At 37.0% G+C, this 24,454-nt stretch overlaps 1 protein-coding gene across 12 annotated transcripts in view; it reads left to right on the top strand.

Annotated features, from left to right (window-relative positions):
• The window catches only part of CAMK2D (calcium/calmodulin dependent protein kinase II delta), a 309,028-nt gene that overhangs the window by 196,287 nt on the left and 88,287 nt on the right, over positions 1-24,454 (top strand). The window lies entirely within an intron of this gene.

The following is a 24,454-nucleotide window of genomic DNA, read 5'->3' as shown; positions in this document are numbered from 1 at the left end:
GAATGAAAAAGCTGTGGTAAAAGGACTGACTGGCTGTGAGTATTTAATACTCTTCTAAATTGAACGAATACTAAACAATCCTAAAAATTATGAAAATTATGTGAATGTATAAATCTAGACAGTTTAAATATTATAATTAACAAAAATAAGGAAGTAAGAGGGGAACGAGAAGGGGACTTGAGAACGCTAAGGGCCTTGTCTTTTGTTGACAGCAGGGAGTTGATTGATACCATGTAAATTAAAACATGCCATTAACAAATTATGCTAGTCTCTGAACTGGTTTTCACAATTCTCTTTAAAAAACATTAGAGTGCTCTTTTTAGAAATACACCTGCAATTTAAAAATATTTATTTTATTTTAACAATTTTTAAGATTTACTTTATTTTCTTCTATTAGATTTAATTAAATGTAAGATTAATGTAAAGATTTACTTTATTTTCTTCTATTTAGATTTAATTAAATGTAATACTCTGTAAATTGAGATTAATACCCATGAGTCTATTTTTTGAAATGTCTCTTTATGTTTCTATCACGTGTACTCTTCTGGGTACATACGTGTGGGTACCCACACATAGTGACACACTTCTGGATTGAGTTCTGATTTGATATTCTTCTAAAGTTAATTATGATTCTTTCTGGTATGTGGATTTGGGATAGTTTTTTCTTCTTTTTGTTCTTTGTACTTTTCTGATTGTTCTGATTTTCTATATTGAGGATATTTATTTTTATAAAAATAATCAAGTGATATTTTTGTCTTTTTTCAAAAAGAAAAAAGATAGGGTAAAAGGAGATTGGAAGAAAATGTGTTCATTTGTTAATATATTAAACATTGGGGATCTGTGAATAAACAGTTTCAACCTTTCTGGGTTTTTACAAGAAACCAAGAATGAAAATATTAAAAGAGCTTAACATTTGATGTCTAGTTTTCCTCTTCCTTAATTAGAAGATATGTATTAAGGATCTATAAGGCTTCTCTTAGAAAAAGCAAAAAAGAATTAACAATGTAGTTTGCGCTTTAAGTCATCACTTATGAGGAAGTCAGTAAGAAAGGTCTTTATATATTAAACTGAAATATTGTCAAAAAACATACTCACTGATGCTCATGAAAAAGTCTTGAACCCTCCATCAGAGGGTCAGACAGTGACTTCCACTTATGATCTAATATGTAAATCCTCAGGCAATTTGAAGGGAGAAATAAGGAGCCTACTAAGGAGTAGATGCATCGATTACAGTAACGAGAAAAAGAAAAAGCTGACTTTCTGACTAAGGGGGCAACTGAGAAAACTTTAAATGAAAAAAAAAAAAACACAAAAACAAAACAAAGAAATAAGAGCCAAAAAATACTGCGGCTTAAGAGGACTTTCTATGAGACAAATATTTCTACTTACCTTTGTAGTTCTTAAGCACCAAAAACTGTACAAAAGAACACAAAATTATGTAAAGGTAAGTACTATCCTGAGTCATTATAAAAAATGCATGTTGTGCATTTAAATTAAGAATTCAGAGAAATTTAAAGTATATTTTGGCATAATCATCAAGATAATTAATTTTTTAATTTAAAGGAATTATTTTTTTATTTAGGAAAATAAGAAAATAGCTCCATCTCCCCTGATACCAAGCAAATGTAATATTTCTCTAATTCTGCAGTTTAGCACATAGGCACAGAGCATGTGTCTATTTTCTTTCTATAGATAGAGTGGATGGTAATCTTCACATTAATAATTTCCTTTCTTTTTAGGTTCTTAAGACAGCAAGTGAGTGCAATATACTTCCTCACTTCCATAGTTTAACAGCCTACATTCTCCAGGGGGGAAATGATTACATTCATTACCTGAGTTTTGTGGAACTATAAATATTACTGCAGAAAGCCTTAATTGGCTGTTGAAACTTGAAGAAGTGAGTGCACAGATGCTCTGTTTATTTTTTCTTCAACTCATTCCACCTGTGTGTCACACCATATGCTGCTGAAAAAGGAAGACATACCCTGGTGAAAATGGATTTGTAAGAACCTTTCTGGAGTTCTCAAATCCAGTAGTAACAATATCTTTCTACTGCCTGTTGGATTAATGCTTCCATTTGTAATGTTTTGTAGCCATTTCAGAACAGATATTTAACATTTAACAGTTTGAGAGTTGGCAAGTAGTCCTCGCATTTTTCCATTGACGTCAACAGAGAAAAATGTCGTCCTCAATAAGATCTGTTCAGTGAAACCCTTTTGTCAAAATCGTTGTGGGATCTGGGGCATATCTTGCCTCACAGATTCCTTATACCATAGACATGTGGTTGAAAAGAGCATTTAATGATTGCATGATCTTGAAAGTAAAAAAGAAGTGTCTCAATTTATAGACCAAACTTGGAAATAAGCTTTGACACCTATGCAGGGAGGAATTGGGGCTTTGGGCTTCTAACACCTGCCCTTTTCTTTAGTGGTGGATGACCTTGGAAAGATTATCCCATGATTCTGTGCCAGAATAGATTGTCTTGACAGTTTGGAACTACAAATATTGTTGATCAAATTGTTGTGCCCCCTTGGTCACACTGCATTTTAGAACAATAATTGCCCCAGCAATGTAAAGAATATAGTTGAAGAAAGAAAGGTGAATTGGGAGATTGATTGGGAAGAAGCCATCTGATAGTTTATATGAGGCACAGTGAAGCACTGAACTGTGTGATAGGGAATCAAGAGGAGTAGATCAAGTCCAGGGGTATTTTGGAGTTAAAATTTGGCAGAAGTTGGTAAACACTGATGTGATGATGATGAAGAAAGTAGAACCAAGAATTTAACTTGATTGGGGTAGGGCAGGGATTGTGTAAATTCCGATTCTATTCTAACATGATGATGTGGATTAAAATAAATATATTTTTGCATAACCTGAAATGCCTTTGAGGTATTCATGAGCCATCTACGAGAGGTGGTTAAAAGGTGTGAGAATAATAGGTGGAGAGAGAATGAGGGTAGACAAAAATTTTGATGGGAGACTTCATTTATAGGCAGATGAGAAAGAACCAGTGAAGAAGGGAAAAAGACGGGAGACTCACAGACAATCCAAGGGTAAAGCTCGGAAGGAAAGAGTGGGAGAAAACTAAGATCAGAGATGAAGCCTTTGATCTTCAAGGAGAAAAACTTCTTTCTCTAAGGGAGAAGGAAAGGAGAGAAGAGTATGGATTTACATCAGTTCAAGGCGAGAGTCAGAAAATACCCAGAGATGGTTCTATAAAGCCTCTCTTGTTTGCTACGTGGAGGCATCTGGTTCCCTCATAAAGGATGTGCTTGGAATCACCATTCATTTCACTGTTGAGCCCCGCTTTTCAATATTTCCCTGCCCCATTCTTCACCTGCAGAATCTCAGCCTCATGCGCTTTATTGGACTATCCAGAGTAAGCCAACTGTGCTGAGGGTGGTTGAGGAAATTGTTGGTGATTTCTTTAAACCCTCACGTGTCTTGTTTATTCCTGAAAGGAGAGAATTGAAGTCAGTACCAAAATGGTCAAGAACATCAGAATCATAATTATAGTTTCTGAATAAATTAGTATTCAAAAGATCACTTCAAAAACCCAGTTCCTAATATAAAATATGTTTCCTTAGAGATCTTTTGTGTGTGGTGATGGTTGTTGCTGTTTTAAGTGTGGGGTTTTTTTTTGTTGTTGTTTGTTTGCTTGATGAAAATTTTATCCCAGTCTACTAGATTGAAATTCCCACCAATAAATATTTTAAGCTTCCTCTCTTTTATATGAGATTATATATATTTTTCAATCTTCAAAATGATCTCAGAAGGCTTTCAGTGTAAAATAATAATTGAAGGTCAAAGAGTCCTTGTTAGTTAATGATATGTTTCCAAGCACATTTCCAATTTTTCCACAACATTTACGTTAACACAGTTCATCTGTAAATGGGCTCTATTTAAACAGTTCAGTCTCTGGGTTAGTAAGCTATATTGTGAGACAAAATACATCCTCTCTTAAAGTTTAACATAGCCATAGATTCTTTTTAAGTAACAGATATTGAAACTGTTGTTTTGGTTTTGGTTTTTTATGTTTGTTCGGTTTTTTATTTGTTTGGTTTGGTTTTTTTTTTGGTTTGAGGACTTTTCTTGTGGCCCAGGTATTTACCCGTCTTGAAGTAAAATAACTTTTCACGAGTCAGGGTCAACATATCTCCCTGCTTTAAAAGATTGATGTTGCCTTTTGAAGTTTTTTGAGTTCACTGAATTTATTGTCTCCCAATGGGTTTTCATACTTCTGTAGTTCAATCTGTGTTTTGTGAAGTAGCATCTCACATAGAAAGAGTATAATATAGATAAATAGCTATAGGTAGATTTTACAGAAAGAGATCAGAAACTCTATCCACAAATAACAATGAAAATACTAAAATCACTAAGCCTGTTTTTCTCACTTGTTATTTTTGTACATTGTGAATATTATTGAGAAAAATAATGACATTTCATTGGTCTGGCTTCATGTAGTTTCTAGAATTTCTTAAAACTCATGTGAAAGTTTATAAATTGAATTGTCTAATTTTCTGTCAACTTAGAGGATGAATGATTAGCTATTTTTAACTCCCTACTGAAAAGAATAACTTGAATTAAAGAAAGTATTTTAATGTAAATTGAAAGATTGTGATTAATTCCCTTCTATTATTATAAGCCTTTTTAATGTTAGCACTCTTTGTATTCAGGGGCTAAATCACATGAACAATTAGTTATCTTTTTGCATTTATATTAAAGTGTGAATGTATATTTTTCTTTTTTTTAATTTCTCTAAGATTTTAATCTGAAATCTTTTTAGTTACCTGACCAGCATTTTCTCTAAGGCAACTTTGAAACAACCTAACCTAGAAGTTTCTATAAATATACTTTTCTTAGAAAATATGAGGGAAACAAGACAGGTGGCAGGAAGTAGAGACCCAGGGTCTGTACGGTCTCATTGGGCATGCGGCCCATTTGAAACCTAGAGTCTGTCTCCCAGTGAGAGGGAGAGATGCAGAACAGCTTGTTGTCACCAAAGATGGCCTGACCCTAGAAGGCAATTCACCTGTCGCTAAGTCTGGAGAGTCTTTTTACCTGTCCTCTTTTCCAAAATCAAAGATGGCCTGACCCTAGAAGGCAATTCACCTGTCGCTAAGTCTGGAGAGTCTTTTTACCTGTCCTCTTTTCCAAAATCAAACTCTGTTCCCAAACATGAGCAAATGTCTATAATAACCTTGGTTAGGGTAGAACTTGGGTTGATAATTACTTTTCATTTCTCTTTTAGACCCTGAAATCTTAATTTTGACATTGGTCCTAACTTTCAACATAAATACCCATCACTGTCTTAGAATTCTCTGCCTGTGTGTCCATTCTAGAACCTGCAGTTCTTTCGTTTTGGTTGCTTTCCATTTATTTTTTTTAGTGTCAAAGGTAATTCCATATAGCTGATATAGAATAAATATTGGATACAAATATGGCCTATGATAAAAATGAATGCCCAGAAATATGGTAAAAACTAAATGCTTTCTGTTGAGTATGCACCACTGTAGGATACAGCAAGCATTTTGCTTAAGAGCTTGTTCCATGAAGTCAGATACAGTGGTGTATCCCAGATCAGCCCCTTTCTAACTTGGTGATTTTTCTGCAACTTACCAGCACCATGTCACATTTTATAATTCCAAAATGGAGATAATGTCTTCCTCTTAAGGTGTTTGGCAGGATTAAATAACACAATGTTCATAAAATGGCCAGCAGGGCTAGTGTTTAATAAATCTTACCTATTATTTAAATGTCACTATGTGGCAAATATCCCCGGGGCATAAAGTCCTGGTTGGAAGTGGGCCACTTTGATGTCTCTAAGTCAGATCTTCAGTTAGGGGAATGTGAGTATCCCATTAAGGACATCGAGGTAAATCAAAGGCAAAGGGAGCAGGCTAGGCTAATTTTCAAAAAACCTGAGTCTGGTGTTGTTGACTCTTTGTATCACCCATCTGGTCTCCCAGAGGCTGATGGGTCTTGCAAAGAGAACAAACATAGTAAGAAGGAGGTGCCTGGACACATAGAGGTAGTATTGGGCGCTAAAAATGTAATGATGGTAGAACTAAGGAGAGAGAAATTCTTACACTATGATGTATGTGCTTACAAGTACTAGGCTTGAGTATCCTTTTATATGTGTCCTCATTGATGGATCTCAGGGAGTATAAGCATTTAGATTTTATACTTATTATTAAATCTGACACGCTTCCCCAGTGGTTGAGAAAGTTTGGAACATGGGGGTTTAATACATCTGCTTATTATATATAAGCGTAAAGCCTATTTGTGTGATATTATAGGTACTATTCTCTCTGTGCTATCATGTCTCTGGATAAATAAGGCAATGGGAATACATTATACATCAGGTAAAAACTTTGAAAGTTCTCTGTATTTTTATTTAGAACAAACTATGATCTGCTTTTAAAATCTTTTCTTCATACAAATTTATTCCCTTCTTCCTAGTCTTAGACTTTTTGTTGCAAATCTCATGCTGTATTACCTTCAAGAATAGAAACAAGACATAATGGTTACCACAGCAAAAACCATGCTTTTCTGTTATAATAATAAGAAAAATAGATAAAATTGTTGAGTTCTTTTTGCTGGGTACATTATAAGCTTTAATGCATGTAAGCATAAAATAACTACTGGTCTTTTTATTATAAAAATAATGGCTAAAGAGGTCAAATGACTTCACTATGAACAGTAAATGGTAGAGCAAGAGCTCAACCAAGCTTGATGAGGACCTTCTGGATGTCAAACATTTTTTGTGAATTTTACTCAGATTATCGAAGGCTTAATTATTGCCTTGTTTCTAGACTGTATTCATTTTTACATTCTCTACCCACTTCTTCCTTATGCTTATTTGTGCCATTCTAAGTCTGAACACTTTTCTAGTTCATATAGAGCATCATCACTTCTCAAAAAACTCAGCTTTTATTCTTTTGCTCTTCATACTGGAATAATTACTTAAAACCTTCTCTTAGAAAGAGTAATAACATTATCTTAAAATTTATTTGATTGTAGAGAAGGGGACATCGTAGCCTTATTTTTTATAATGTAATATTTTAATTCCCCCATAGAGAGGTATATGTAAACATGTGGAAACTTACGGATCCCTTAGTCTTACACCTTCAATTTTGCAATAGGGGTGATTCATCTAATGGCAAGGTTTGATGTGTACCTTATGATGTTAGCAAGTTGTGTCAGCTATTTTGAAATTGTGGAGAATTGTGAGCTAAGCTTCATAGAGTAAAGTTATAAACAAGAAATAGGGGTATATATTTCATGAATAGGAAATTTTTTGGTCTTTTTTCAATTTTTTTTATTTTATCAATGACAAAATGGTACATATTGATGGTGGTCAAAACAGTGTTTTAAGATTTGTATACATTGTGGAATAGCTAAATCAAGCTCTTTAACATATGCCTTACCTCACTGTACTTATGTGTGGGGGTCAGGGGGTGAGACCACTTAAAATCTACTCTCTTCACAATTTTCCAGTATATAATATGTTATTATTAAATGTATTTGCTTTGAGATATACCAAAAAGCATTAACTATTTCACACAGCTTAATTATGAAGTTTAGAAAGGTCAGGTGTTACTGGGAGGTACGATATTTTTTCCCCTACATAACAGAATATTGGATCTAAAAATTTCCTAGTATATTTGGGGCCTACACATGTATAATACTCATTCTTTGGCTCTGGTCTGCCTCTCTTGTCGTTTGATCTTAATGCCAGTGCATCTTATTATTCTATCAGTAGACTATCGTGTACTTATTATGTATATGCTCTGCCAAGCCTTGGGAATACAGTGATGGAAAAAACAGAACTTACACTGTAGTAGTTGAAGGGGGAAGGGATAGATAATAAGTAAATAAACAATTAGACCCAGCAAGATAGTTTTCGCTCTGCATGCTTAAGGAAACAGGGTGATATTTGGCATGTAACTAGAGGCTATCAGGGAGGGCTGGTATGAGATGTGAGCAGAGACCTAAATGTTGAGAACATTTGGAGTAGAGATTCTACCCAGTGCAACCAGGACAGCCCCAAGAGAGTGGCGTCAGTGAGGAACGCACGGCTGCCAGTGTGACACGAGCATCACAAAGACTAGGGGCAGGGATTTGAAATAATGCCTGGGCTGGGTGTTGCCTGAACTCAAAGGCCGTACAGGCCAGGAAAAGGAATTTAGATGTTGCACTGTGTGTGCTGGGAAGCTGTTGGAGGGTTTAAAGATGGGAATGAAATAATCCGATTTCATTTTACAAAGCTCTCTCTTGCTGCAGTATGGCAAGGGATTATAGGAGAACAGAATAGAAGTGGGGAAAACGGATATTACAGGAGCAAAAGAAAAAAATGATAATGATTTGGGTGTGGGCAAGGGCAGTAGAAAAGAAGAAAACCTAAGTCTCGTCTTCAAATGGTGAACTGGACTTTTTAAGTGACTGAACGCTACATATGTACAGTGTAAATGTATAAAGAATGTTGGACATTCAGAACTTTGGGAGAAGAGATGGATTTAAAGGAAAGGGATTTCGACTCTGTGTACTGGGCTAGCATTACTACAGCTGATTGAAGGTCAAGGGATGACATCATTGGCTAGAAAAAAAGAGAGACTTTCCTTCTCCTCTACAGCCTGAGTCTCTCCTATTGAAGGGAGATAACATTGAAAATTAAAAAGTAATAACTTTACAGAATAACTAATAGAAGTTAAAGCATTTTACTGTGAAGGAAATAGGAAATTCTGATTGGTACTTCAGAATATCAAGTAACATGCCTTAATCTTCCATGTAGGCTCATTACCAACCTCTGCTGAATTTTTTCTGTTCTATAGGAAGCCACACTCTTAAGTTCAGAAAGATTTCTTTCTGCATCTTGTCATGAGTTCAGAACTACTACTTTTTTATCTTCTCTACTACTACTTTTATCCTATTTTTTTATCTTCTCTCAGCATGTTTCAATATTCCTAGGAGTATTGTAGACTTTAGATTAAGGTGAATGTGGCATCTGGGAGGCCAAGTTCATGTTCTGCGGCATCTTGCCTCATACACGTGTGCTCATTTATTCACTTATTATATCACTTCTGCATGAAAGGTATTATGCTAGGTGTTTGGAAATTGGAAAAGCATTACACAGGCTTTTAAATGAGCTCTTTCTAGTTTGTAATAATGGATACATTTATAGGATTGTAGCCACCCAGGTCCATTTCGGATCACAAACCCCATGTTCTGTCTGTTCTCTTTTACAAACCAGTCCACTATGCACTGGCTGAAAGCATTTCTAATCATCAACTTATCAGTAACTTGTGAAAACATGGCAAGATATTTGTGGTCTGATTGGGGATTGACCACATCCTGTGGTTAACTGTTATTTTTTGCTTTCATTTGATGTTTCAACTGACTTACTTGTGGTACATAGGCAAGCATTTATGCTTTAAAAATTTGAATTAATCCTTTGTGTGTCACATGGGCATTTTTATATCTGATGTTCTGTTATAGTATATATTTTCTAGTTTTTTTCTTAAGATTAGGAACCTGCATTATCTTTCACCGTGCATAGACTATCATACATAAGACACTTATTACGTCCTTGTTGAGAGAATAAATGGGAAAATGATTGGAAAGATAGTAGTCTTAAATTGCCCTTTTAAAGGAAAGTATTAATAATAAAAGTTATTCATATTTCCACTTTTCTGTTTTAACTGTTTTCATATTTGCATATTCCCTTTCACAGATTGTTCAATTCAACTAGTGCTTATTGAACTACGAATATGTCTTAGGTGGTATGTCAGGCCCACATTTTAGGGGCACAGAAGTGAGTAAGGCATGGTTATTGCCTTTTTTTTTTACCTTGAGGTTCAGTAGGAGACATACACATATAAGCAGATGATCTCAGTGTCATGTGAAATTTTAGTCAAACGAGTACAGCACGATGAAAGAGCACCGTAGGGGGCTTTTAGAGAAGTTCTGGAGGAAACTTGGGCTCTTTCTTGAAGAACGTATAGACTCAAGGAAAACTAAATCAAGATTGCCTACACGTTATTGGCAAGGAATTGCAATTAAAGATGCATGGAGAAATACGCAACTAACAAAAGTCTAAGGCAATTTTTGTGAAACTAAAAAGCTAGAAAGCTCAGGAAGTGAACGTAGGTTCAGAAGGTCATGTAGGTTGTGGTCAGGACCTGAAATTGGATACTCCAGGCCATTCAGTGTTAACTGTTTGAACCCCCCAAATTTGCTTCAATATAATGAATTCTTAATATAGGAAATATTTTATAAATGAAAAAGTAGATATTTAAAGCTACAAATGGTAGTTTAAAAGAAGCTGCATGAGGAGTTTCTGTTGCATAGATTCTCTATGGAATTTCTAAATTCAACACTATCACAATCTGTGATATTTTTTCTTTTCTTGAGACAGTCTCACTATATCATCCACAGTAGAGTGCTGTGGCATCACAGCTCACAGCAACCTCATACTCTTGGGCTTAAGCGATTCTCTTGCCTCAGCCTCCTAAGTAGCTGGGACTACAAGTGCCTGCCACACGTCTGGCCACTTTTTCTGTTGCAGTTGTCATAGTTGTTTAGCAGGCCTCAGCCAGGTTTACACCTGCCAGCCTCGGTGTATATGGCCACCACCATAACTGCTGAGCTATGGGCACCAAGCCTACAATATTTTTTCCACTAACTTTCCCCCTCTCCCTTTTCCCAAGGACTGCAATGTTATAATTTGTTTAAGCAAAACATAAATCTTGAGTATGTACGGGGGAGACATGACACTGTATTGAAGTAACTTATCCTTACTCTTCTTTATACAATAACAAGTTGAGTTCAAGTATACTCCAGACTTGAATAATTTAGCTAAATAGCTTCCCAGTGTTGAACTAAAATAAAATTCTGCCATCACCTTCTCTCTCCTTGATGCTAAGAAGTGCATTTAAGAGAATCTCCTTTCCTTCCACAACAATAGAGGTCTGTAGGATAACACCATCCATTAATCTATCCATCTATCAAATTACCATCTTAGAGCTTGGAGATGTGATCAGGCACTGAGACATTTCAGCATCTCATTCTTAGAATCCAGCAAAATGGTTCAGTCCTGCTGCAGCACCCCCTTCCCTGCAGGGTTGGAGGTAGGGAGAAGGGAAAAAAGCAGAGTAGAACCCGAAGTGAAGCTTCCAAGAGATAGAGTAAAAGAAAGCTCCGTTGAGAGAAAACCCACACGTTAAACCTTAAACATCCAGACCAGACTTTTGGTTTATGCTTTCCATCTGCCATCACGTGCAATCTCATTTTCACTGTAGTAACTTATTATTTGTGTCCCAGGGAAGAGTTGCTGTCAGTAATGATGACTCAAATATTGTATTTATATATATAAATTTTTAAATTCCACAGCTAAAGACCATATTGTCTTATTGCTGAGTAATGATACAACTGCTACTAACTGTGAATAAAGAGTTTGTAGTTCTGCAGTAATGAATTAAATTAAATTAAGCCATATATCATGAGAACCTAATAGTCTATTTAAAAAAAACAATTTGTGAAGCTAATAACTAAACCAAGATTCAGTAAATTAGTTGCCTAACACAGTGGTTTGCACATAACAAGCAGCAAATAAATAATTTTTGATTCAACAAACAATATATTATTAAATTCAAGCACGTGTTTTTGTGCTGAGCTGTTATAATTATAAAAAATGGAGGCAATCTAAGATTGCATAGATCTTTATAAGTAGCAATTAAGTATAAATCTTTTGTATGCTAGTGGAATAAAAAACATGCACTCAGAGTTCAGATAGGGAAATTTGATAGTATAGTTAATTTGACAGATGATAAACTTTTCCAAATCTTTTTAAGGAGATGATAGCATGTAAGTAACACAAATAAGTAGATAAATAAATACTTTTTTAATTGGCAATAATTTGAATGATCTAGGCTTAGATCAATTCTTCTATTTTAGATAGGCAATAAGCTAAGAAAGTGAGTGTAAATAAGATTTCAAACAAGCACTTAACACAGTAATTTGCATGCCAATTCTTAGCTGTTTTTTAATAAGGGTCTGGAAGAATTTCTAATCTGTGGAGGAGCCAAATAAGACTCCATTACCTTTTATCTGGGCAGCGCCTGTGGCTCAAAGGGGTAGGGCGCTGGCCCCATATGTAGGAGGTGGCTGGTTCAAACCCAGCCCCAGCCAAAACTGCCAAAAAAAAAAAAAGAAAAGTAATTGTAACCTTTCATTAAAAGAAATACAGTTTCATTTCCTTAGAAAAATATTCCCTAATTCAGAAATACTGCTATTCAGATTAACCTTCTCTTTTCTATTTAAAGTGAATGGCTGCAGCTTTACTGTGATGCTGATTTTCTAAAAAGTTCCTTGTATATTTTATATTCAATAAAAAGTCAGATAAAATTTCCAGAACAAATGGCTATTTACACTTCCTAAGTGGACATATGTATGCTTGTGTGTCCATTGTACACACGCACATGTGCAACGCATCACTGAGTTATATTCCAGAGACCCAGCTAAAACACCAGCAAAAAATAAAGCCTGTTGTCCAATAATATGTATGGCATATTGGCACAGAACACTCACACTGAATCATAAAGAACTTGTGAAGATGAATGCTGAACCTGGAAACAATTACTAAGTTACTTATTTGCTATCAATTAAATCAAAAGATTGATAATCCTAGCACTTGGGAGGCCAAGGAGGATGGATTGTCTGAGCTCATAGGTTCAAGACCAGCCTGAGCCAGAGTGAGACCTCATAAAAAAAAAAAAAAAAAAATACAGAACTAGGTGTTCTGGTGGGCGCCTGTAGAGAATCCCTTGAACCTAATAGTTTGAGTTTGCTATGAGATGATGCCATGGCACTCTACCGAGGGTGACAAAATGAGACTGTCTCAAAAAAAAAAAAAAATTAAAATTAAAAAATAAATAAATAAATGAAAATATTAGGACTAAAACCAGTACTAATTCTTACTATTTTCTTTAAAAATGATATTACTAACCTAGATATCCCTTCAGGGAGCATTGTTTCTGTAAACCTATGTGATAATTAACCCAGCATTATCTTAAAAAAAAAAAAAACTAGGTTGACTTAAGCCTCTATTCAGATAAACGTGGGAATGTTGTGATACCAGAAATGAGCCTCTTGTTTCCAGTGCTCAAGCACAAATTGCTAGAGCATGCCACCGAGAACACTGTCGGAAAGGAAGAAGTGAGAGCATTTGGGAGAAGGCAGCTTCTGGAAGCCCCTTTGGTGGTTTCGAGTATTGTGAGGAATGGGAGGGAAGATCGGACCACGTAAGAACAGACTGAGATTCCTACTTCCAATTCGTTTGTTCTTTTTCTTTCTCCTCTTCTCAGGTAAGCTCCCGTTTCTGCCTGGGCGTTCCTGTTCCACATATCTTCCTCTTGTAAGGTCCTTGTGGAACAGACCTCCTCTGTGAAATTGTCCCTGACCCCTGGAAAGAATTCATTGCTCTCTTCTCTCCTCTACCTTAGCCTTTGTGACTGTGTTAATCCTGCCTCATTTCTGGCTTATATTTTGTTCACTGTAACTTCCAGAATCCAGACAGCTGTGGTCTGGAACCCTCTGAGAAGCACAGAAAGTGAAGGAAGTAGCGAGTTTTTCCTTAACTGCAGTAAGTGACAGATGTGGCAGGACTCCCCTCCTCCCGCCTGGCCTGGGACATCAATTGAGGTGATGCTCCAGTGTGGGTGCCGCTCCCCGGGTACTCATCAGTGAGTCCTCACTGGATACACATATGCCCCGTTCATGCTCAGTTTTCTTCCTTTCATCGTGCCAAAAAGATGAGTTTTGGGGGAAGCTTCTTTACTTCCTGGTGCCCATGCTTTCTCTATCCATGAGAGAATTCCCTAGTCTAGGATTTGCCAAGTCTTAAGGATTCTAGCTTTGAAAATAACCTGGGCTTTAGTCAAAGCCTGTTCCACAAGAATATAATATTTTATTTATGTTTCTATTTGCTCTGCTAGACCATGTGCTTGATGATAGAATTTACAAGTCAATTCTTTATATCCCTGGTAGAATGAGTAAAATCATAAATGTTTGAAAATAGTTCAGATAATATTTGTAAAGTGCGTATATAAAGGACACTAACCTATAGGTGACAAGCTTCACTCTTCCACTAAGTTATTTGTATTTAGGGGGAAAAAAATCTGTAAGAACATACGGTTTTCCAAGTGGAGAATTTGGTAAGAAGCCATCAAATTAAAGATTAATGGCTTCCACAATTTAAAAGATTTCTGTAAATATATATATAAATTGACTTTTAAAAACATGACTTGGATATTCAGTTAGCTTGGATAGATGAAGCAGAAAGCTAAATGGTGATTAAAAATTTTGAATTTGTCTGTATATGGTGTATCTTCATTGAAAAATATCTGATTATGTTATTCCTCCTTTTATCTCACTTCATCAACTGAGGATTTTTGTCCCCCAACTCTCTGTACTGTAACCACTTCTCTTCACCCAGATCCCTCACCTCCAAGAGTGCCTTGCACCTGTGGGTCTGGGCCTCGCTTCCCCCCCAGGGACTGCACATCAAAGGGACCAAAGCTCATGACTGGCAAGGAGGCCTAATGCCACGGCATTCACTAGTCTATGAGGACGGTTTATCAATGTCTGTAAACTTTTAAAATTTGTTTTATGTATGCACAGGTACTTTGATATCCACTGTTGTTCCTTCTTCCAAAGAGTCGCATGCATTCTTATATAAATTCATTCATCTTCAGAATATGCATATCTGGACCAAGAAGGAATTTGGTGACCTGAGAGTAGGACCAGTGCAAAACTATCATCACAAATCGTAGGTTCATGAGCAGGTTATCTGGCTCTTAGTAGACCAGCCCTAAGGCAAAAACAATAAGTATTATGATGACACGTGGGAAATCTTGTCTCAAAAACGCAGTTTGCGCATCCCTAAATTTCAACATTAAGATTTCCGTAAGGACATATAAAAGATAATGTAAATGGCTCACGAACACAATAGAAAGACCACTTACTTTCAAATTTGATATTCTCTGAATGAGAACACTTTGGCTACTTAATGAGTGTCCTTGGGGACTCCCAAGGGATTCTGGTGTTAAAGTAGTCATATCTTGTTGAGTAGGTGATAAGGAGAACTGAGTTGCTCATGGAACTCATTCAAATATAGACAGAGCCACTGTTAGCCATTTGGTGTTTCTGTGCTATTCAGAACTGCCCATAGTTTGGCACTTTGCATAGAAAGCAGAGGGTCTGGGGTATACTCTCCCTGTGGACTGTAGAACACAGATTGCACATCCCTTATCTGGTGTCTCTGAAGAGGAAGAAATGGCGTCTTTTCTCTTTGCATTTTATGAAGAGAAAAAATATAGAAATAAGAAAACTTTTGGCCTGACCTGACCTCACAGAGTTAGCTAATACCAAACCAGGATATTTCGTCTGCTTCATTCTCCACTTAAACTGTATGCTTAAAAGTGAAAAATGGAAGTGAAGTCACTGATTAATTTTATGAACGGGCTGATGTAGAGCTGTTTATTAGCATTCAAGATAATGGTACAGATGATTTTCTGGAACCCACAAAGAAAATAAGAAGTAGATATATTCATTTAGCGATCATTGGGTTATACTCTGTATTTTCTCATTGTCATGGTCATTTTCATTATTATAATCAAACATGTTCTGTTTTGTTTTTCTTTTATTTCGTATTATGATAATATGCACATTACATAAAACTTGCCTTCTAAAGTATTTCTAAGTGTACAGTTCACTGGCATTAGATATATTCACACTGTTGAACAACCATCATCATTGTCCATCTCCAGAGCTACTATCATCTTTCAAAACTGACAAGTCCACACGCATTAAACAAACACTCCTGATCTTTACTCTTTGAACCTGTAGTAACCACCATTCCACTTTCTGTCACAACTGTTTGATTATTCCAGGAATCTCATGGAAGTGGAATCATATAGCATTTGTTTCTTTGCGACTGGTATGTTTCACTCAGCATAACGTCCTCAGTGTTCACCCACACGGTAATATGGGTCGGAATCTCTTTTCTGTTGAAGGCTGAGTAGTATTTTGTTGCATGTATACACCACATTTTGCTTATCGCTTCATCTGTCAGTAGACAGCTGGATTGTTTAAGCTCTTGTGAATAATGCTGCTGTAAAAATGGGTGTACGAATATATCTTTGAGATCCTGCTTTCAGCTCTTTGAGGTATACACACATTCCCAAAAGTGGAACTGCTGGATCATATGGTAATTCCACTTTTACTTTTCTAAAACATCACCATATTGTTTTCTACTGTGACATTTTACTTTCCCACCAATAGCACACAAGAGTTCCAATTTCTCCTGCCTCCTCACCAACATTTGTTATTTTTTGTTTCATTGATAATAGCTTAGCATTCATTATTATGGTATTCTTTCATCCTAATGTTTGCGAGGCAGTGTCTCATAAGTGGCTTTTTTATTTGTATCAGACATTTTTTTTTTTTAATTTACAGCACTGCAATCTGTTACTTCCATTTAGGAAGCATTCTTTTTTTTTTTTTTTTTTTTTGAGACATAGAATTTCACTATGGCACCCTTAGTAGAGTGCCGTGTAGTCATAGCTCCCAGCAACCTCACACTCTTGAGCTCAAGCGATTCTCTTGCCTCAGCCTCCCAAGTGGCTGGGACTACAGGTGCCTGGCACAATGTCCAGCTATTTTTAGAAACAGGGGTCTCACTCTTGCTCAGGCTGGTCTTGAACCTGTGTGCTCGGGGCAATCCGCCTGCCTCTGCCTCCCAGAGTGCTAGAATTATAGGCGTGAGCCACTGTGCCCGGCCTCAGAAGCATTCATTTTGATATGCACACCTTTGTAAAACATCACCTGGGCATTTAATCGGACACTCATTAAGGCATCTTATTATACTACACACACAAAATATAAGCTCAACATCTGATTTTGCTCCCTTGACAAAGTCTGTCATATCAATGAAACGAATATAACACTTCTGATTTCTGCCTTTGCTTTATTCCATTCACTCTTATTTGTAGCTAGCACTCCTCATTCATGCTTTTTCTTGGTCACAGAATAGGAAAAACAAATTTAAGAATATGGACTGTTGATAGTGGTTCATAGCTTTCACATGTGTTTGTGAAAGATCGATGAGAAAAAAGTTGTAGAGTTGTCATGAGTTTTAGAACTGAGGGAGTATACAGAAGTGATTTGCAATAAAGAAGAGTAAGATGAAAGAAGGTGAAGTCCAGGATGATATAAAATGAATGGTTTCAGAAACCAGAGATTAAGTAGGAAAACAGCAGTAAAAGAGGTGTTCTTTGAAGGATTTAGGGCAGTGTTTTTCAACCTTTTTTTATCTCACAGCAAACTTGAATCTGTAGTTAAACTTCCATGGCACACTTAAATTATGTTGATTTAAATTTTTAAAGAAAAATTTTTTTTACTGTGCTTTGAAATTCTTTTGAAAATAATTTAGTAAAAAAAAATAAAATAAAAAAATAAAGAAAATGATTTAGTTAGTGATCTTTAAAACTCTTTTGGCACACCTACAATCCTCTCGTGGAAAATCAATGATGTAAAGCGTTGCCATCCCACCCCGTAGCCCACTCCAATTAATGGCCACGGTGGCCATGATACACTACCCTGCTTCCAGTATTTCACAGCATGCATTCCCACCATCCTGCCTCTCTCCTGGCCTAAATTAAGTTTTGAATGGAGCAATTTCAATGGTCTGTCTCTTAGTTTTGTTATCTCCATTGTAATTCTTATAATGACTCAATAAATCTCTCCACATCAGGATCAGTGAGAAACTTATTGGACCTTAAGAAACGCTAAGCCTTATTGAATTTCCATCATCCAATTTGGAATCCATTGAGAAAACCTGGATGCTTGCAGATAATACACTACTTCAGGGGTGTCCTCAAATGCTAGGTATTTAGTTAGAAGATAACTTGCATAAGGAATTGATCTTAGCTGGGTAAGATACTAGCAATGTAACCAGAGTTGTGTTTTGAATCCTGTCACACCCAGTCTATGTCAACTGCCCCCATATCTACCATTAAAGCCTTCATGGTATAAGCTTAAACCTCAAATTCTGCCCATGACCCAGTGATACCACTTGACGCATCTTAATACTTTACTCTGATCATAACTGAGCATTGAAAAAGTTTCTAAACATAAGAAAGAAGCATAATTTCAAATAGAGGTTGGACATATAGATATTCTTGCTCTCTGTTTTCAATTATAGCAAAAGAGACATGGGTTTAGTTCTTTAAACAATGAAATACAAACACATCTGATTAGGTCCTCAGCGTTAGAACACACCAGTGCCTTCCCCCCTTCTCAATCTCTAATCCAAACATGTGTATTATGATGAATTTCATAAATACTTTCTGCATTTGTGATTGGACATGACTTGCTCATAAACAGACTCCTGTCATATGGGAAAAATTCCACAAAATGCAAAAATGAAATGTGATTTCCAGGGAAAAACACCCTGAGAGATACTTACCTTCTTTTCAGAATGTAATGGCAAGTGACATGGTGTCAGGAGTGTCAACACTGCATCACTGGTGTATGATCATCCAACACATGTGACTCTGGGATCATTTACTCAGCAAGCATTTAATGAGCTCTGTCCGAGCACCCACTGAACTTAGCACTGGTTATTTTATAATGAAATAGCAAGAGATTCTACCCTCCCAGTGCTACCATCCCACTGGAAAAACAATCATTAAAAAATTGAGTTCAGGGGCAGCACCTGTGGCTCAGTGAGTAGAGCGCTGACCCCATATACCAAGGGTGGTGGGTTCAAACCCGGCCCCAGCCAAACTGCAACAAAAAATAGCTGGGCATTGTGGCAGGTGCCTGTAGTCCCAGCTACTGGGGAGGCTGAGGCAAGAGAATCATCTAAGCCCAGGAGCTGGAGGTTGCTGTGAGCTGTGATGCCATAGCACTCTATCAAGAGTGATAAAGTGAGACTCTGTCTCTACAAAAAAAAAAAAAAAAATTGAGTTCAGACACATTATTTTAATGGTAACTGGTGTCAGGAAGCATAAGACAGGCTTCTAGGAGAGAAGATAACTTTGATGGGTAGGGGTCTAAGGCTATAATATTTAAGCCAAGTTTTGAAAGTTAACAGGGATTTACTTATCCAATAGTACCTGTAGACAGATCGTGAATGTCCTAGAAGAGATTTGAGCACGTGGAGAGGTAGTAAGGATCTTGGTACACTTGAGGAAGTGGAGGAAGCCCATTCCACCAGACCAAGACAGACAGGCCCACAATGGGATGACAAGATAGGGGAGGAACAAATTAGACAGAGACATGAAGGTCATGCAAAGAATTGACCTGGAAAGTCAGTGGACAGCTGTTGAAGAGCTTCATGCAGGCATGTGACAAAATGTGATGAACATTTAAAGCTCCTGTGTAGAGAATTGACAGCAGAGGGGCAAGAGAGGAAATGAGAGGACTAATTAGGAGCTATTGCAGTGATACAGGTGACAGCAATGACTTGAGCTAGTGACATTGTAATGGAGATAGAAATCTTGATTCAAATTCTGCTTTAGAGATAATATCAACAGAATTTAGTTAGAAATCAGTAGATAAATAATATGAAAGGAGGTTAGGCCTCTTCACACTTAGATTCTATCTCAAGTACAAGTCAAACAATAACATTGTTAACTGATGTTTATAGTTTCACTCACCCATTTCATTATTTAATCATTTATGCACTCAGCAAACATTTATTAGCTCCTTCCTCCTGCCAGGCACTGTGTAAAGATACAGTGTTCCATCATCATTCACGTGCTCTGCCCAAAAACCCTTACACCAGTGGTTGGATTGGTTTATCTGTGTGTTAGAATACGGTGTTAAGGAAACCTAGTTTTCATTCTATCCTCCACAGACTTTGTTCCCTTACCCCAGAGGTCCTCTGGGAATGGGAGGGATTGACATGCTGTTTGCCACATTGACAAGGTGGTGCTACTGGCACCTAGTTTGGGACCTGGTGCTGACAGTCCTGCCATCTCCAGGATAACTCCACACACGTAGTGAAGGATTTGCAACCCAGAGAGCCATTAACACTCCTACTAATAAGCCCAGATCAGGTTCACTTTGACCAATAGTGACCCTTCTGCCCTCACCAGCAATCAAATGATTAAAGGGCATATACCTGGGAATTCCTTTATATCCATATTCTACTCAGGCTTTTTGCACAATCCTTTGCAGTTTGCTAAATAAAAACCCTTGTGTTAACCTTCTGTTCTCTAAACTGTGTCTAAGGGGCAAGCTATTAGGGAAGCACTGTCAAGAGAAAAGAAGTCCTTTTTCTTTCTCATGCTGAGTGTTCTTGGGACAAGTCCTTAACGGCCATTACTTCAGGGTCTTCACCTGCAATATAGACATGGCACTGGTATCTACATCACAGGGTTGTCATGTTCAGTCTGTAGACCACTGAGAGCTGCACGTGGCCTTGGCACTGTTTCTATTCCCCTTGTGCTGCTATAACAGATGTCAAAGCCAAACAACATACATTTACATCTCAGAGTGAGGAGGCTGGACGTCTAAGATCAGAGTGCCTGTGTAGTCTGGTTTTGGAGAGGGCCGTCTTCCAGGTTACAAGCTGCCGACTTGTCGTTTTATCCCCACATGGAAGACAGAGGGGGGAGAACTCTCTGGAGTCCCTTTGATAAGGACACTAATCCCATTCATGAGGGCTCCACCCTCAAGACTAAATTATCTCCACCTTCTAATATCATTTGGGGTCAATGGGATTTCAACATATGAACTGGGACAGGAGCACAAATATTCAGCCCATTGCACACCTGGTGAGCACCTGATAGATATTTGCTGCTGTTGTTATGGTTCTCCAAAGGGAGGGCAGTGGGTTCAGCCCCAGACAGATGACAAGACACCTGTGTCACTGCCGCAGCTTCTGCCTCATGACTACATGAAGACTTAACCAGCTACCAAACACTTTCCACAAACTCAGGTCTATTGTGGTGATCTTTGCTTCACTGCTTACTGAACCCCTACTGCCTCTGCTCAGAGCCCTGGAGTTCAGATCTGGTGGTCTTAGCTCACTGGATTTGTCCTTCAGGTTTACACTTAATCCCCTCCTATTTCCAGGGTGTATTTTCAGCCTGACCTTGGCACGATTGCCTCCCCATTACGTGCTAGCTGGACCCTCCTGAGCTGTTTTCCCGCTCAGCTCCAGCCTGAGGTTCCTGGCTACCCGCCCTGCCACCTCAGGCACTGGGTCTGACCTCCCCGTCAGTGCTCGCTCTTGGATTAATGTAGCACCTTTTTATTTAAAAAGAAACCAATTTTGAGCTTCACCAGCTGTTCAGCCTCATAATCAAAGCTTTGTTACTCATGCAGTTTGACAAATATTCAATATGAAACCACCTTTCACCATTTCTGATATAAGTCGCAAATATGTAAACTAGAAATCAACAAACAATTCATTCTGTAGGGTAACACAGTGTGAATCAACATCACTGTAAATAACAATAACACAAATATTGATCTTTCTGATATGTGGAGTCTCATCTTTTCATGGTTTTATAATTATCTTTATTCCCTGTAAGCCCTAATGTTCCAGAAATTCATAAATGGTAATTAATGCTTAAATCTATAATTAATATGCTATATTTTATGGGAGAACTCTGACATCAATATATTCACAAAATCTTTAATTAGTTGATTCATCTAACAGTTTATTCATGAGTCTGATTTAATTTATGGTATTAAATGAAATTTCACACAGCAAACTAAAAATTTTCAGAAATATATAATAACTACTGCCTAATTTTGTGCTCCATTAAACAATAATGTAAGTATAGAAATGTGTTAAAGTGAAAAAATTCAGTATCTTCTCTTTAAGGCAGTGAATTCTATTAGAACTTCCCTTTTTTTCCTTTTGAGACATTTATCGTACATACATATAGCTGAAATGATAAAATGGTTTGACTTGAATAGGGTACTTTTAAATAATGGGAAGAATGAAGGCTAGAAGATGAGAGAGAATATGGTCAATGACAGTTAACTCATAATCCAAAATTCAACATAAAACTCTACATCCTTTCAAACTCTACATCCTAATCATTGAAAACCACCACAATTCTAGTTTCTCTACCTCCTTAATATTCTTCTTTAAATACAAACGCCTTAAGAAATAAAACCTATTCCTGGCTCAGCGCCTGTAGCTCAAGCAGCTAAGGCACCAGCCACATACACACCTGAGCTGGAGGGTTCCAATCCAGCCCGGGCCTGCCGAACAACAATGACGGCTGCAACCAAAAAACAGCCGGGCATTGTAGCAGGCACCTGTAGTCCCAGCTACTTGGGAGGTGGAGGCAGGAGAATCGCTTGAGCCCAGAAGTTGGAGGTTGCTATGAGCTGTGATGGCACGGCACTCTACCGAGGGTGACAGCTTAGGGTAGACTGTCTCAAAAAAAAAAGAAAAGAAATAAAACCTATTCCTATGTATAACTAACCTTTGGTGTGTGACTTTTTTTTTTTCCTGTGAAGGTTACATAAAGTCCAGCCTTACAGAAAACGAAATGGATGGTCTGATTATCTAACTGAGTTAATTCATTTAATCCTCACTCCAACAGTCATTAATTGAACAGACTTTATATGCTAATGCTGAGTTGGGTAATAACATAACAAAGATGAGAAAATCAAGATCCCAGGGATCCAGGATCTGACAGTTTTCATGAGATAAAATATATAAACAGCAACAATTTTATTAGTAACAATAGACTTTTTAATCAATATTTGTTAAACACTTTAGTAGTCCAAAATTGTAATGTATACAGGTTTTCTAGGTACTTAAGGTCAAGAACGAAGATAAATGTAAATATATATCTATGTTAATTACATTCGAAGGAAGGAATCCTACAAAACTGTTATCATTATAGGAGCAACAATGGGTTTGTTCGAAGTCCTTTTGGTCTAATTATTTTGCATTATAATTTAGGGCACATTGTGTGATTTGCCTTATTATTATGGATTCTAATTGGAAAAAAATAGCTGTGCTATTGATTGAAATTACATGTAGATGTAACCATGGTTTTCAGAACAAGCCTGTATGAAGCTTTATATGATAATTTTAGGTACACATTTTATGTAAAAATAGTAGAATTGGCAACAATGACAGTAAAGGACTTTTACATATTCAGAATACAATGGGTGATGCATAAACATTCAGAAAAATGTGTATGAAAAGTTTTTAGTGTCACATCATTATTTGTTAGAAAAGGAGAACTGAGTGTAATAACTGGTGCTTTCTGGAACATGCTATCATTTGGTGATGTTGCAGAACTTAATAAAACATAAAAGCAAAAAGAAAAACTATCTTAGCATCATCTTATCTCACTCTATAATGTTCATTTATACCTTCACTTAAGACTCTTTCAAATGACTCATGCTTTCTAAACTGGAATAACTGGCAATATAATTATTAGAAAGGCTGCACTGTTTAATGGTTGAGAACATGATCTGTGAAATGGATAGCTTGCCTATGCCACCAAAGCTGTGTGATCTTGGGCAAGTTACTTAATCTATCTGAACCTCCATCTTCTCATCAATAAACCAGACTAATGATAAAAACCCACCTCAGGGGTAATTGTGATACTTAAGACTTAATATAATGCTTAGTACACTGTGTGGCCTATTTAGAAGCAAATGTTATCTATTACAAGGCTAAACCCCAAAAACAAAATTTCCTTTTAAAAGCAAGCCGGATCAGAGTAGAGAAAGAAGTGGTTGGATAAATATATGAGAAAATGGTTCACTTCTCTAATAATTAAAAAATTCATATTAACATTAGATAACTGTTGTTTCAATTGTTTTTATTGTTTGATAATAACTATTATTAGTAATGATTTAGCCCTTCTAAAGGGTACCTTCGTAGCATTGGAATATAACCAATTTGGAAGACAATTTGCCCTGTCTTCCCAAGAAAATTATAAGTGTGGATATTCCTTAACCCAGAAATTTTACTTGTAAGAATAGCTCTTCCAGAAATACCCACAAATATGCAAAAAATATACATGTGCACACATGCATACCTCCATTCATTGCTATGTTATATTAAAATGGGAAAAAACACTTTTGATATGAAATGACGTCCATGACTTAATATAAAACTAAAAATATTGGCTGGGCATGGTGGCCCATGCCTGTAATCTTAGTATTCTGGGAGGCCAAGGAAGGCTGGTGGGTTGCCTGAGCTTAGAAGTTTGAGAGCAGTCTGAGCAAGTGAGAGACAGCTATATCTACCAAAAATAGAAAAAGAGCTAGGCATTATAGGGTGTGCCTGTGGTCCCAGCTACTTGGGAGGCTGAGGCAAGAAGATCTCCTGAGCCTAACAGTTTGAGATTGCTCTGAGCTAGGTCTCCAAAGCATTCTACCCAGGGTGACAGAGTGAGAC

The sequence above is a fragment of the Nycticebus coucang genome, chromosome 1, assembly GCF_027406575.1.
Source record: "Nycticebus coucang isolate mNycCou1 chromosome 1, mNycCou1.pri, whole genome shotgun sequence".
In the NCBI taxonomy this organism is placed as follows: domain Eukaryota; kingdom Metazoa; phylum Chordata; class Mammalia; order Primates; family Lorisidae; genus Nycticebus; species Nycticebus coucang.
This window is presented reverse-complemented; position numbering and strand designations above follow the sequence as displayed.